The 14871-nt window shown below is 36.8% G+C and overlaps 1 protein-coding gene across 4 annotated transcripts in view; it reads right to left on the bottom strand.

Moving 5' to 3' along the window:
* Positions 1 to 14871, bottom strand: part of SOCS5 (suppressor of cytokine signaling 5) — a 58217-nt gene that overhangs the window by 7976 nt on the left and 35370 nt on the right. Inside the window, exon 1 of one of the 4 annotated variants that reach the window (XM_029231582.1) lies at positions 9552 to 9673. The exons of the other annotated variants lie outside the window; for them this stretch is intronic. The gene's annotated coding sequence lies outside the window, so the exon portion shown is untranslated. Of the gene's footprint in view, positions 1 to 9551; positions 9674 to 14871 lie in introns of those variants that run through there. 4 annotated transcript variants of the gene reach the window in all.

Raw genomic sequence — 14871 nt, forward strand, 5'->3', positions numbered from 1 at the left:
CTGCGCCACCAGGGAAGCCCTGGGTTGCTTCTTTTTAACATCAGGTTTTTAGATCAGCTTTCTCAGTTCTACTAATTTCTACAAACCTGCTTCTATCAATCAAAAACTTGTTGACCAATCAGGCCTACTTCTGTCTCCTCTCATTTGCTTTCTACTTGTGATTTATGCCTTCTATTTTTTTTTATTCCTTTCATTTCAGTGGGGTTCTAGGAGGGCGTAAAGATAAAATGCCAAAGTTCAATCTGACATATTTAACTGGAAAGTCCCCCTTTCGCTGTTAAAGAGAGTGAATGGTCCTGCACAGAAAATCCCCCACCCAGATTAATGATTTCTTCCAAACAGAGAAAAAGCAAATTTTTCTGGGATGAGGGAATCCATACAATAATGCTGGCTGTAAAATATAATCACCTGGATGTAACTGGAAAAATATACAGCTTTTTAAACTGTACACAGGCCCCCTCCCAAGAAATTCTGATTCAACTGGCCTGGAGTTGGGCCTGGACACTGCTATTCTTTATAAGCTCTCTGAGTGATTCTAGGGCAGTGTAAAAAAGCCACTGGCCTAGGGTAGCCTGGTCAGAGGCTCCAATGGTAGCTGTGAAAGAGACAAGTAAAAGGACACTGCTCTGTAGTGGCTGGTGGCATGTGAATAGTACTAAATAAACTACCTACCACAATCTTATCACTGTTTCCTTTTTTTATTTTTGCCATGTATACAAGAGGCCTGCAGAATCTTAGGAGGAACTGTCTAGAACAGTGCCTCTTAAATTATATGTAGTGAAGAGCCAGTTTCTTTTTAACTTCACAGACTGATTCTTTTGTAAGATATAATAATAAATTGCTTAAAAAGTGAAATGTAGGGGCTTCCCTGGTGGCGCAGTGGTTGAGAGTCCGCCTGCCGATGCAGGGGACTTGGGTTCGTGGCCCGGTCCGGGAAGATCCCACATGCCGCAGAGCAGCTGGGCCCGCGCGCCATGGCCGCTGAGCCTGTGCGTCTGGAGCCTGTGCTCCGCAACGGGAGAGGCCACAACAGTGAGAGGCCCGCGTACCGCAAAAAAAAAAAAAAAAAAAAAAGAAATGTAAAAAAGGATATATGAAATACAAGTGCCAAGTTTCTTATCAGATTGAACAGATATAAAGTAACGGTTAAATTGCTATAAAATATTTTAAATTCTTGCTTCAATTTCTATACTTAACCTGTCATAAACTGGTAACAAACTGTAGGCCGGCACCAGTTCATGGTCCATACTTTAAATAGCTCTGGTCTAGAGCTGTGCTGTCTGATATACGTGGTTACTGAGTCCTTGAAATGTGGCTAGTGCCACATATTGAAATAACAATAGTTTGCATACAACTGGTAAAATATAGAATTAAAATTAATTTCATCTGCTTTTTACTTTTTAAATGTGGCCACTAGAAAATTTTAAATTACATATATGGTTCAAATTATATTTCTATTGGACAGTACTGATCTAGAGAAGGGGTCAGCAGGCTATAGACTGAGAAGCAAATCTGGCCTGTGGCCTATTTCTGTATAGACTCAGCTAAGAATGGCTTTTACGTTTTTAAAAGGGATTAAAAAAACAAAAGCAAAAAACCCACAAAGAACATTCGACAGAGACCACATGTAGCCTACAAAGCCTAAAGTATTTTCTCTCTGGCTCTTTACAGAAGAAGTTTGTTGACCTTGGTCTAGTGTATGTAAGATTATAAACCACACCACTGCAGAAACTAAAAGAGCAATATTCAAAAAGTACAGAAATCTCTCTTCTCCATGTTTATAAGATAAATTCTGTAGCTACCTAAAGATATTTCTTTGATAAGCAAATTATACCTAAAAAAATGACTGTCCGTTTTAGAAAGCGACCAAACTTAAAACCACTTATTCCATATACAGTTCTTTGTAAGCTGTATAAACAAGTGGGACATGCAGAAAACATTTGTACTTGCCAGGTGACAGTAGGCAGTTTCTAACACTAAGCCTTTGGTTCAGTTTCACAGACAGAGCATGAAATTTAGTGGTTTCTCTATTCCTAACGTGGAGACTGCTGCTAGATTGCATCGTGACAAAATACCCTAATTTAAAGAAAGACTATTATGCTTCCACACCCCTTTGGGGACAGAAAGTAGATTTTTCCTAAGATGGGGAATGCTATGTGGGCAGCTGTAATACTGGGAAGAAAATCACTCACAGTGATTCATAGAAGAGTCCATGTAAGAATCAGGAAGGCATTTCAACTATCTTATTAATATTTACAATGTCAGTCTGAGGTTCTTTTATTTGTTTTCTTGTTAAATTTTTGGGAATGTGTTTGGCTGAAACCCTTTGAGAACTAAATTAAAACTCTATTACTTTATGGTTTTATATAAAGTTACACAGGGCTATAAAAAAGTGTTAAATTTCAATTGTATTGATTCTAGATTGAAAGTTCATCACCTTTCACATTTCTATACCTGCAGAGTTATGCTTAAAACTATCCAAAGCAAATTTCTAAAAAGTCATTCCTTCCTTGAAGGACAATCCTAATTTAAAATTGGTTTTATAATAATGTAGTAAGTAAAATAGCTTTTGCTGAAAAATGATACTTAACAGGATAAGCTATAAATCAGAATTATGAAATATCAGAGGTCAAATTCTATTACTACAAAAATTTACATATATTAAAAAAGTAAAGACCATACATAGTCAATGGCCCTCTTAATACCAAGTAGTATCTATTACAAAATTTCCACAAAACAAAATAATTGAAATAGTTCCCAGTTCATTTCAATGGGACTTGACCCACACTTTATTAGAAATAAATTAAATTCAATAAGTTTTAAGACTACATGGCATGCCACAGTGAGTAAAGAGGAAGAATGTGACCCAACTGAAATCCCTCCTCTACTGTTTAGTCTACCTAGGCTACTTAAGTCATGGTAATACCTTTCCAATAGAAAGCTCTTCAGTTACAGTACAAAAACTGGGACACATGGCTGATTAAAGTATTTCTGTGCTAAAGTCAGGTACAAGACGCAGTTCAGGAGATTCCATTTTTGATTGATATTTTGGGGACATTTCAATAATTTTTAGAAAAAATAATACAATGTTAAATATTAAAGACTGACCCAGAAATCCAGGGATGCATGGCTATCATAGCTATACTCCCTTAAAAGAATCTGAGAACCACTGGAGTTTTTTAGAAAATTATTTTAAAATTATTTACATACTTTACTGTGACATGATCTATATTATCCAACTGGATGCCTGTTTATCTTTTATACTGTTATTTAATATTATATTCAACCATATAAAATTGCTGTTTTGTGGGTAATAAATGGCCACATAATTCAACCTCAGAGTTACAGTATTGCACTATAGATAATATATCAATACAGTAGACCATGTACATGTGCACTCAAAAACCGTGGAGTCCACCGACCTAGTACACTTGGAGATTTCTTCCCATCACCTAAGTTATAGTTTTATTTCGCTTCCAGACCTGTTCATGCCATTTATACTTATTATTGTAATTAGCTGATTTGTTAATTAACTTAACAGAATGCGGGGGAGTAGGGAAGACTGAGTTGAATGACTTTGAAATACTCAGTAGAAGTGAGATACTTATGTTGCTGAATTAGGTACAGACAAGAAAATAGTTTTAAAAATTGGAAAAAATATTGCAAAAATACATAAGGATTCTAAACTCTGAACGTATCAGAAGAGTCTAAATTCTTGTTCTACTTAAAAAACCCAAACTGGAAATCTGAGAGGATATATTATGGGTGTGGTTTCTGAAAGATAAACAATATGGAACTGGCAGCTAATGGACCTACTCCCAAAGAAAAGGCCTTTGTCCCTTAATAACAAGACTGACAAATGAACATGCAGTCATGTTCTTAGAGTAAAAATTTTAAGGCATGCATCCCTTTTTATGATTTCTTGCTTTATTAGACTCTGCAGACTACTGTCTCTGACTGAATCAAAGGAGAGGTCTTCCTTAATAATCATTTAATTAATTTTATAGTAGTGCCAGGTGGGAGTAGTACAAAGTCCTAATGATAACAGGGAGTCATGATCTAGATTAAGGGATGGTGAGCAACGAAGACTTCTCTCTGAGGAGGTGGTATTTTAAAATTTTGTCCTAAAGGATGAGTAAGAATGAATTAGGGACACTGTTCCACAGGTAGAGGCAGCAGCATTTGCAAAGGTCCTGAAGCAGGAATAAGCATGGCATGAACAATGGCTGAAGCTAACACAGACTAGCAAGTGAAGGGAAGAGTGCCAAGATGAAGTGGAAGAGGTAGGCAGGCCTATAATCCACGGTAAGAGCATAAGAAAGGATGTTGATACTGCACAAAGACTACTACAGAGGTCCAGGTAAGAACTCGACTAGGGTGGTGATAGTGGAGATAGAGATAGATTTGAAATGTTTAGAAGATAAACCTGCAGGATTAAAGATTGCCTTGAAATGGGGAATGAGGAGGAGGTGTCAAAAACGAGTTTCCGCCTTGGGCAAATGGGTGGAAAGAGATGCTATTTCAGAGACAGAAAACACAATCGACAGAGCAGTTTTGGCAAGTGAAGTGTTGAAGAGAGTTAATAAATTCAATTTAGGAAACATTGCAGTTGAGACTGTCATTGAGACATCCCAGTGAAACCTCATCAGTCTGAGTGTATATTCAAATAATCTATTACTATACAGCAGGGGTGATAAACTACCGTTACTTGCACCTATACATATGAATCTCAAAGATATAATGCTTAGAGAAAGATACGAAATTAAGATATATACACTATGAATCAATTTATCTTTTAAACAGGCAAAGTCCAAAATATGTTGTTGAGATATGTATACATATCTAGTAAGAATATAAAAAGCAGGTAAATGGTTACCTTTGTGGGGAGGGATATAGAATTAGTGAGAGGTACTCAGAAGCCTTCTAAAACACTGTTAATTTCCTATTTGTTTGGCTGGGTAAAGGCTATATGATTTTTACTTATTAAATATTCTTTAGACTTCACTTACAATTTTACACATTCTTTCCTGTACACGATACACTGCACAATAAAATTTTAAAAATTATACAGCCACATTTTGACCATAATGGGAATTAATAACCAAATATTAAACAAAAAATACCCACTAGGAAAATAAAAGGCTCTCAGGTAAAAGAAGAATTCAAAACTGAAAATTAGACTATTTAGAAAATAGCATATTAATCTCTGGGGGATTTTTTCTGTATGGCAATTTGGTGGTTTATCAAAATGTTCCATTAAAGGATGGAACTGATATTACAATTTGACAAACCTAGCACATGCACACTCAAAAGAAAACTACTGGCTTGCTCCACTTTAATTGCAATGTGTGAAACATTACTCTGACCAAAAGAACCCAGAGCAAAAGGTATATTCACAGGCCTATTGTGAATGTTTTGGTGTCTATATTCTATGCCTATCATCTACTATGAAAGTCATAACTCTTTCTGTAGGCTTGTATACCACTCGAAAATGTTCTGATATTATTATAACTAATGGATCTATATGACTAAATTTCACTTCTTTTCTAGAATACTACTTTCAACTATATGGTCAATTAAGAATACGTTTGCTCCAATAAAGATGTTAAAAAATAAAATAAATAAAAACAATAAAATTATCAAAAAAAAGAACATGTTTGAAACCACATGCCTAATTTCAAGGCATGAAAGAAGTTTAAGAAGTTGATATATTTCTTTCTTTATATTAAGGGAAATACAGTAGTACATCTTAAAAAAGAAGAAAAAAGAAAAAGGACATAAAATCAAATTAAGAGTAACAGTGTTATATAGACTCTGCATTAATACTGCCCCCCCAAAAAAAAGACAATTTAAGAGCTATTTCTTTTTCTGATTAAAAAAAAAAGTATCTAAAATTTGCATCTCTGTTTCTTCAGTTTTACTCACACAATTCTAATTTCCAGTGTCATACAGGAGGGCGCTCTGAACCATCAAAATCCCAGATTCTTAAACCCTGTAGTGATTCTGCCTGAACTTTGCTTAGGGGCAACATAATGAAAAGGGCATAGGCAAGAGACAGACAGTCAGTTGAGGGGGTGTGGTAGGGAGGAGGCTGAATTCCAACTTCACCACTTACGAATGCTGTGAACTTTGATGTAGTCCTTCATATTTCTGAACCTCAGTGTCCCTCTTGATAAAATGAGGATAACAATATCCACCTCATGGGTTGGATGTGAGGATTAGAAACCATATCTATAAAGCCTTTGGCTCCCAGGAGACACTCAAAAGACAGGAACTTTTAAAATGTTACCAGTACTATCTAGCATAAAGCTTTAGCTTCTCTTTCTTTTTATAAATGATTGATTCTCCCTTTCATTTCTTCTAGGACACGCCACAAATGTCAGTATTTTCCTATGCACAACACATGCGGGATTGCAAGTTCTATTATTAATCATTTAAACCTCTATACTATTCCCTAGGAAACATTACAGGGATTTCAGTGTTCCTTAGCAGTCGAAGCTATAGCTCATCTACAACCTGAACTAAGCATAGCCAATCTGTAGTACTGGGCAAGGCCCAGGAACATAATCCTTATTCATTTTTTTGCTTCAAAATTCCTTTTTAGTCTTTAACACCACCACAATTTAAATTTTACCATATAGATACTGCACACTAGGGAGGCATAAAATCCTAAGCTATGCTTCCTTTTCTATGGAGAAAGTATCTTATGTAATATACTAACAAACATACTATTCATTGAAATGTTTCTTATCTGGCCAGCATTACTGGCAGACTGTGGTGGAACTTACAAAGAACATGTGCTTTCGCTTCAGAGAGCCCTAAAAGCAAATTCAGGCACTCACTAGCTGTGTGAAATCTAAGCCTCAGCCTTTCCATCTAAAAACAGGAACAACTACCCCTCTCTTACAAGGGTTTTTAAGAGGATAACATGACATAAAGGTACGTACAGCTGAGTCTATAACAGGGGCTCAAAAATGGTAGCTTCTGTTATACCACCAATCCACAGGGCAGCAGAAGCTACATGTTGGTGATAGCAGCAAAAAGCAAAACTTTCTACTAAGCATCATAACAGTATGTGATTAGTGCTGTCTCGGCAATGCCTGTAACGTTCCCTAGAGCACAGGGCATCAACCCCACCCCTACCCCACAACACACAGGCACACAAATCTCCCTTACGACCAAAAGGTGAACTTAGAAAGAAACGAAGACCAACAAAGCAACTCTCAACTCTCAGTTGAGAAACCTAGTGGATCAAGCTACCACACTGGTTAGCCTTAACCCAGAAAAGAATCTCTGATTTGGGACTGCTTAACAATGAGCTCACTGTGATCCTGCTAATAATTTACAAAGTATACTCAATTACCAATGGTAAGTGAGCAGCTGTAATCTGGACCATTTCCTTCTCTAGGAAGGATAACCATTTTGTAACTCTAGTAGTTTAGTATCACAAGAAATACAAAGACTCTAAGGACTAAAATGATTTTTTTTTAAATAGTAACACTTTCCTTCTGTTGTTTACCTAAAACCACTTAGAATACAGTTATCATTCCTTTACAAACTAAAGTATACTACTCTCTTCTATGCCAGATTATAGGCCTGAAGAAACCAAGGTCTTCAAATAATTTGACAGCTTGTAATGAATCGGAGAAAGAAAGAAAGAAAGAAAGAAAGAAAAAACATAATCAGGACAACTTCCTTTGTTTTTTAATCTAGATCCTCAAACTGGCCTAAGTAAAAAGAAATTTTAAACATCTTGAAATTAGTCTATGCTTTAGAAAGATATTTGGGAGGAGTACTGGGAGAGGTAAAGACAAACAGGATACCTTTTAACCATTTAAGAAAACTAATTCCAAGAGAAGCACTCTGACCAAAATTACAGACCAGAAATTCCAAGCAATATACCCCAGTTTTATGTTATGTATTTTATTTTTTAAAAATAAGACAATAAGGGACTTCCCTGGTGGTCCAGTGGTTAAGAATCCGCCTTCCAATGCAGGGGACGCAGGTTCGAGCCCTGGTCCGGGAAGCTCCCACATGCCATGGGGCAACTAAGTGTGCGTGCTCTAAAGTCCACACCACAGCTAGAGTAAAGCCCACACGCCGCAACGAAGATCCCACGTGCCACAACTAAGACCCGACACAGCCAAATAAATATTTTTTAAAAAGGCAACTGCCCTTAAAAAAAAAATAGGACAATCAAAAAACCTTTAGTTTGTTAACAGAAATGAAATAAAACCTCACCTATCAAAAGTTGAGAAACAGGTAATCTAAAAAGATGATAAAAATATATATTCATTTTAACATTTACTGATACTACATGCAGAAGTGCTTAGCAGTTTGGAAACTGCAAATGAGAAAAGGGCAGTGGGGGCAGGGGCTTTAGAGAGAAGATGAGTGCTTTGAGCCAGTACACAGACCAGAGCAAGAGACTAAAAAACCTTAGAAAGCATAATAGCCTGGGGTCACAAACTACAGGGATACACAATGTAAGACATTAAAAAAGGAGCAAACATTTAAAAGAAACCACGATGAAGAACTTTAAGCCAATAAATTAAAACGCTTTTTAAAAACGGATGGCTAGATTTGTAGAAAAACATAAAATTTCAAAACTGACTCAAAAACAAATGAAAAAGCAAAGCCCATAACTCTAAAAGATTTTGAATCAGTAATTAAAAATCTCTGCATAAGAAAAGCACCAACCCAGGCAACCCTGACTTCTGTTCCAGGCAAAAGTCAATCTGTCTAACAACTATGATTTCTAATCACTTGTGTCCAGAGCAAGAGGTTAGGGTCAAAAGAGAAGCAAGAGCCATCACAGTAAGGCAAGAAAAAAAAGCAAAACTGATAGGAAAGGAAGAGACAAAACTCCCCATTTTCAGATGACATGATTGTCCACATAGAAAACCCTAAGGAATCTTAAAAAAAAATTAAAAAAAAAAAAGGAAAAGAAAACCCAGCAGGGTTACAGGATACAAGATCTATATGCCAAAAACAAACATATGGAAACTGAAATTAAAATGGATGCAACAAAGAACATGACCTAAAAGGGTAAGGAAACAGGCTGATGGGACATTTCTTTAAAATAATGCCTTTAGCCAAAGCCCTAACTTCTGTATGTTCCAGAAGGATGAGGAGATTCAAACTGCAGGGGGAGAAATATGCTAGATATCCTAGAGTTACCACTGCCTTTATACTTCCCCTAGGCAGTGGTGAACTGGAAAAATGGGGTTTACAGTCCACTCCAGAGCCCTATCAGGTCCTCCCATCCTCTCTATCTCCACTGCCCTTCTCCCAGGTTCAGTCTTCATCGTCATTTGCATGTATTACTTGAAACAGCTGCTTAAATAGTGCACCTTCCTCCACTCTCACTCCCCTCTAGAACATCTGCCATAAAATTGATCCCAGAATTTCAAGCAGCTAAGAAAAGTCAAGGGACTCGATGTCTGGCTGCTTCCTCTACATCTTAAGAACTCAGCACAAAAGGAGCAACAAAACAACAGTTATCAGTACTATAATTTAGGAATGTAAAGATATAGCTGAAATCATCTCACCTGGAAAAATAACATAACCAATGGGTTGTTTTTATGTATATAAAGAGTCTTTCTCTAAAAAGGAGAATTCTGAGTGGTCACTCTTCAATCCTTCTGAAGATAAAAACAAAGAAACTCTTAGAAAAAAAATTAATATTTCAAATAGTTAAAAATGTAAATAAACAACCAAAAGAGAGTTGTGAGGAGTCTTTCATGGGAGATGTTAAAGAGGATAAGCAACCCTCTGTCTCTAGCAAGCCCAGGTAGTCCTTCCTCTACAAGCAACTGAATTAACTAACCTCAACGATCTGTGACTTTTTTAAATATTAGAATTTAAAATATAAGCATAGCATTCCACAAATAGACTCAAGTTATTTCAGGTCTAGCGGTAGCACATCAGATACAACTCTGGTTCCTAATCACACTACTGTCTGATTAAAGTATAATCCCCTAACGTCCAACATACTGAGTTATCTAAATAGTCTTGAACTCTCTAGCTAGTCATGTTTCAGTCAGGTGCTGATTTAATGTTCAATATAAACACTGCAAGTTTAGTGTCAGCTGCAAAAAAAAAGAAAACTAATAAAAGCAATACTGTTCTGTCAACACAAACTTTCCCCTTCCTGTTTTCCCTTAAAAAAAACCTTCCTACACAGTTTAAGATATATTTACTTCCCTTACACACAGCTTAAAAATGAGGGTTATTCCACAGATAAAGTAAGTTTAAATAGTTTCAAAGATGAATTGAGCAGCTTAAAGTACACTTAATTCTCAATATTCTTTGATAATGAAGGAAGCAGTACCTCATGAAAAACAAAAAATTCTTAGACATTCTGTCAGATCTGAAATGAAGTAAGATTTACTATTAAACTGTTCACATTATAACTGTTTGAAGTGTAGCAAGCAAAAATTGTATAACTGATTGCAGGTAATTCTGGAAACCCACTTATATGAGATAATTCTCCACCTTCTCAAATAGTAGGCTAATTCTCACAATAAAATGTCAAACTTTCCAGTTAAACATGTGGACCTAATGTGTATGAATCATTCCACAATTGCTATTTCTAAATAGAAATCACAAATATACATGAATCAAAATCTGATTTTTAAAAATCTCAACTATTATGCTGAAAGAGCTAGTTTAAGAAATATCTAACCAGAGATTGTCTAAGCTCTACCCCTTATCAAACTACTTCACCAGAAAGACACATGTGTGGTTTGTATTATTTTGACTGCCTGCAGACATAGTACTCTACCATAATTAGAACTTAATATTATGCCCTTAACTTTTATTAAGAGTTTATAAAATAAACTGCCTTGTATTATTCTATGTTCTATAAAAGTGGTATCAAGACATCATTCTTCACATAAATACCCACACAAAAAATCCGTCTTTGACTTCACTGCCAAGATTTCTCTTTTAAGAAAACTGATATGTTTCCTTTAAGCAGACAATGCGAAACATGTAACTCATTGTTCCTCCTCCTTTCTGCTATTACTAACAGGAAACCCAAATGGAAGGCCTTAGTTTATAAATTTCTGACAGACTTTGAGATATCCCTCACATGCCCCTGCATAAGTCTAAATCAATTATCATCATACTAAATGTCCAAGTGTAGGTTTATTGTTAATTAATTTTTTTCCTTCTTTTTGGAAGTAGATGGGAGTAAAAATAAAGTTAACAGATTTTCTGAAACTAGAAAACTCTATACATCTGGATCTAAGAGTTTGTAATCTCAAATGTTCCAATATTAGAAGAATGGGTGAGCATTTCAATGAATTGTAAAAACAGACTCAAATAAGTAAATATAAGAAACCATTTAACCTCTCAAAGAAGAGATGGGAAAGTCTATTTAAACAAAATGCTGAAGAAAGAGACCAAAACGAAATTATCAAAATACTTAATGACTGAACATTTAAAACTTTTACATGTCAAAAAATGCCATAAACAAAATTAAAGGACAAGTGATAAGTTGGAAAAAATTTTCAACATATGACCAAGTGTTAATACATTTATAAGAAGATAAAACACACCACCTCAAATAGAAAATAGCAAAGGACATGTACAGAAAAATCACAACACTTGGCCAATAAATATATGAAAAAGGTCATTCTTAGAATTGATCAGACATCTAGCTTAAAGTGTGATATAAGATTTTTCCCTTATCAACTTGGCAAAGTTTGTTTTTATTTCTTTTACTTGTTCTTTTTTTTTTTTTCCTGCGGTACCTGGGCCTCTCACTGTTGTGGCCTCTCCCATTGCGGAGCACAGGCTCCGGACGCGCAGGCTCAGCGGCCATGGCGCATGGGCCCAGCCGCTCCGCGGCATGTGGGATCTTCCCGGACCGGGGCACGAACCCGTGTCCCCTGCATCGGCAGGCGGACTCTCAACCACTGCGCCACCAGGGAAGCCCTCTTTTACATTTTAATGGTAGTATCTAAGCATGGTATTGTGAAGCTAGTATTTTTACACATTGATGTGAGGATATAAATCCACATGGCATTTCAAGAAGGAAATTTTATATAGTATTATGTATCAAAACTTTGAAAAGATGTATATACCTTTTGACTCAAGGTTTCACAATAGAAGTGTACTCCAAGAAAATAATCAGATAAAGACACAAAGGTTTATATACAAGAGATATTCACCATGGCATAATATTAGCAAAAAAATTGGCAATAACTGTATTGTTGAGTTAATAGAGGATTGGTTAAATAAATTGTAGTTCTTTCATTTACTGGAATAATAGACATTAAAACCATGTTTCTAGAGCATTTAATGTTCTGGAAATATGATATAAAATAAATATGGTTATAAAACAGTATATAAATTGACCTCAACATATACATATAAACATATTTTAATAAAAAGATTATGGATAGGAAATACTACTGTGGTTATTTTGGGTGGTTTTTGATTATTGTAATTTCATTTTTTCTTTTTTCTTTTCTGTACTTTCCAAGACATTACATTCAAATGTACGAATTTCCTGGCTGGAAAAATGTTACTTAAAAAGGAAGTAGGGTCTTCCCTGGTGGCGCAGTGGTTGAGAGTCCGCCTGCCGATGCAGGGGACACGGGTTCGTGCCCCGGTCCGGGAAGATCCCACATGCCGCGGAGCGGCTGGGCCCGTGAGCCATGGCCGCTAAGCCTGCTCATCTGGAGCCTGTGCTCCGCAATGGGAGAGGCCACAACAGTGAGAGGCCCGCGTACTGCAAAAAAAAAAAAAAATAATAATAATAAATAAAAAGGAAGTAGATCTTCAAAAAGACCAATCTAATTTCATATTATAAACCCCAAATTATGTGTAAAGTGCAGAAGAAATAAATAATGAAGTATTAAGAAAACTTTTTAAAGAAAAGGTGGGGGAAGAGTGTGGAGGAAAAAGACACAAAGAAATGGGGGTTAGAGGGGCAGATGAACACAATCAGTGGAGAAAGGAATAACAAATATGGAGATCTCCACTAAAGCCAACGTGATTCTCAAACAGTACTGGGGATCAGTAGCAAATAACATTGGATTGGGAAGTAGGAAATATTCTTTGCCAAAGAGTACCAAGAGTAAGTAATGTGCATTCTTTTGTATATGGAGATACTATTTATAGCAGCGGTCCCCAACCTTTCTGGCACCAGGGACTGGTTTCGTGGAAGACAATTTTTCCACGGAGGGGGTTGGGGGGGGTGGTTCAGGCGGTAATGCGAGAGATGGGGAGCGGCAGATGAAGCTTGGCTCGCTCCCCCCCCCCCCCGCCGCTCACCTCCCGCTGTGCGGCCTGGTTCCTAACAAGCTGCGCACCGGTATTGGGCCGTGGACCGGAGTTGGTCCGTGGACCGGGGGTTGGGGACCCCTGACTTATAGGATAACCAACAGAAATAGATTATGTGACGCAATACAACATTAACACTGCTAGCACAGCTGAGCTTAGAAGATGAGTTTCCAAAATGCAATAAAAAGAGAAGAAAAAAGCAGGGGTAGGAATGGTGGGTATTCCATTGTTATAAAAATGTTAATCAAAAAAGCAACACTGATATGAATTCAACTCATACATCAGTCTTATGAATCCAACTCTTTCCTTATGTATCAGTCTCTTCTGGTGGCAGGGCACTGACACTCAGGTTGGCAGATGTAGGTGTGTGTGGTGGGGGAGGAGAACTGATTATAAGTATGAATTTGATGATAAGGGAAACAAGAATTCATACACAAGCTGGTCTCTGCTTCTCCGCTTGATTCTTTTTCTATCTCATAGTTGCCACCCTGCCATACCTTTGGCTAATTCTTGGTCCATCATAGGTCCCTTCTATCTCTTTCTCTTGACTTTTCAAATTCTGCTTCTTCCACTGCTTAACTGCCAAATATGTTTCTTTTTGTGAGTTTTGTGACCCGCATCATCATATGTATCCTTACAGAAACCACCACTCTCCCTTACTTGTCAATCCGGAGTACATCTAGACATAAAGTTGAAAGCAGGAGCTCTATTTCTTTAACCAACCAATGAGATCTGTGAGAACTTAATTCAGCACTTTCTGCACTTTCTCTGGTTGGCCAGTGACTGACCTATGTCTGGCATCTTTGATTTGGGTACCCATGCTAGTCTAACTACCCACGGCCAAGTAAGGAAAGTCGTTCAGAATGCAGAGCACAGCTGCCTTGGTTTACTCCCTCAGCAGATGTTCCCCTTAGACATGACTATGGGAAAGCAGAAGTTGAAATTGCTCTGTGACAACATGTAAATAATATAGAGATGTTTAATACATTAGTCCTACTCCAACATTTCATAAATCATGTTCCCTGGAATTCTAGTATGCTAATGAGATATTAAGAGGTATTCTACAAATAACGGTTTCAGTTCAAATACGTTAGTGCCTTAGCTCTCTAAGAGAGGATATCCTCCTGGGCATTATTTCTCAAATTTACTTGACAATGGCAACCTTACTAGGATTTCACAGGTCACCAATGCTCTGTGAATCAGTGTGGAAAATGCTGTCCAATGGTGCTGCAACTTTCCCCACAATCCACTACAGTGTTAGCTTCAAGAAAGCAAGGACTTTGTTTTGTGCCATGCTTGATACATATTAGATGCTCAATATATGAATGTTTGTGAAACTAAGTCATTAACATGGAGGCTGAAGTCAACAAAAGAAATAGAAGACTAAGTGGGGGAAAAAAATTAAGAGGAACTACAATTTCTAGTAATGACAGACTAGGATTTTTTAGATCAACCCTCCTACTGAAAACAATTAAAAATCCTTAGATACAAAAAACCCAAAAACACCTTAAAATAAAAAGCTGACAAGATGGTGGGAAACTGCCAGACAAACCAGGAGCAACTAGAACCTAGAGA

Source organism: Monodon monoceros, unplaced genomic scaffold, assembly GCF_005190385.1.
Source record: "Monodon monoceros isolate NGI ecotype Baffin Bay Population unplaced genomic scaffold, NGI_Narwhal_1 Super_Scaffold_19, whole genome shotgun sequence".
NCBI lineage: Eukaryota > Metazoa > Chordata > Mammalia > Artiodactyla > Monodontidae > Monodon > Monodon monoceros.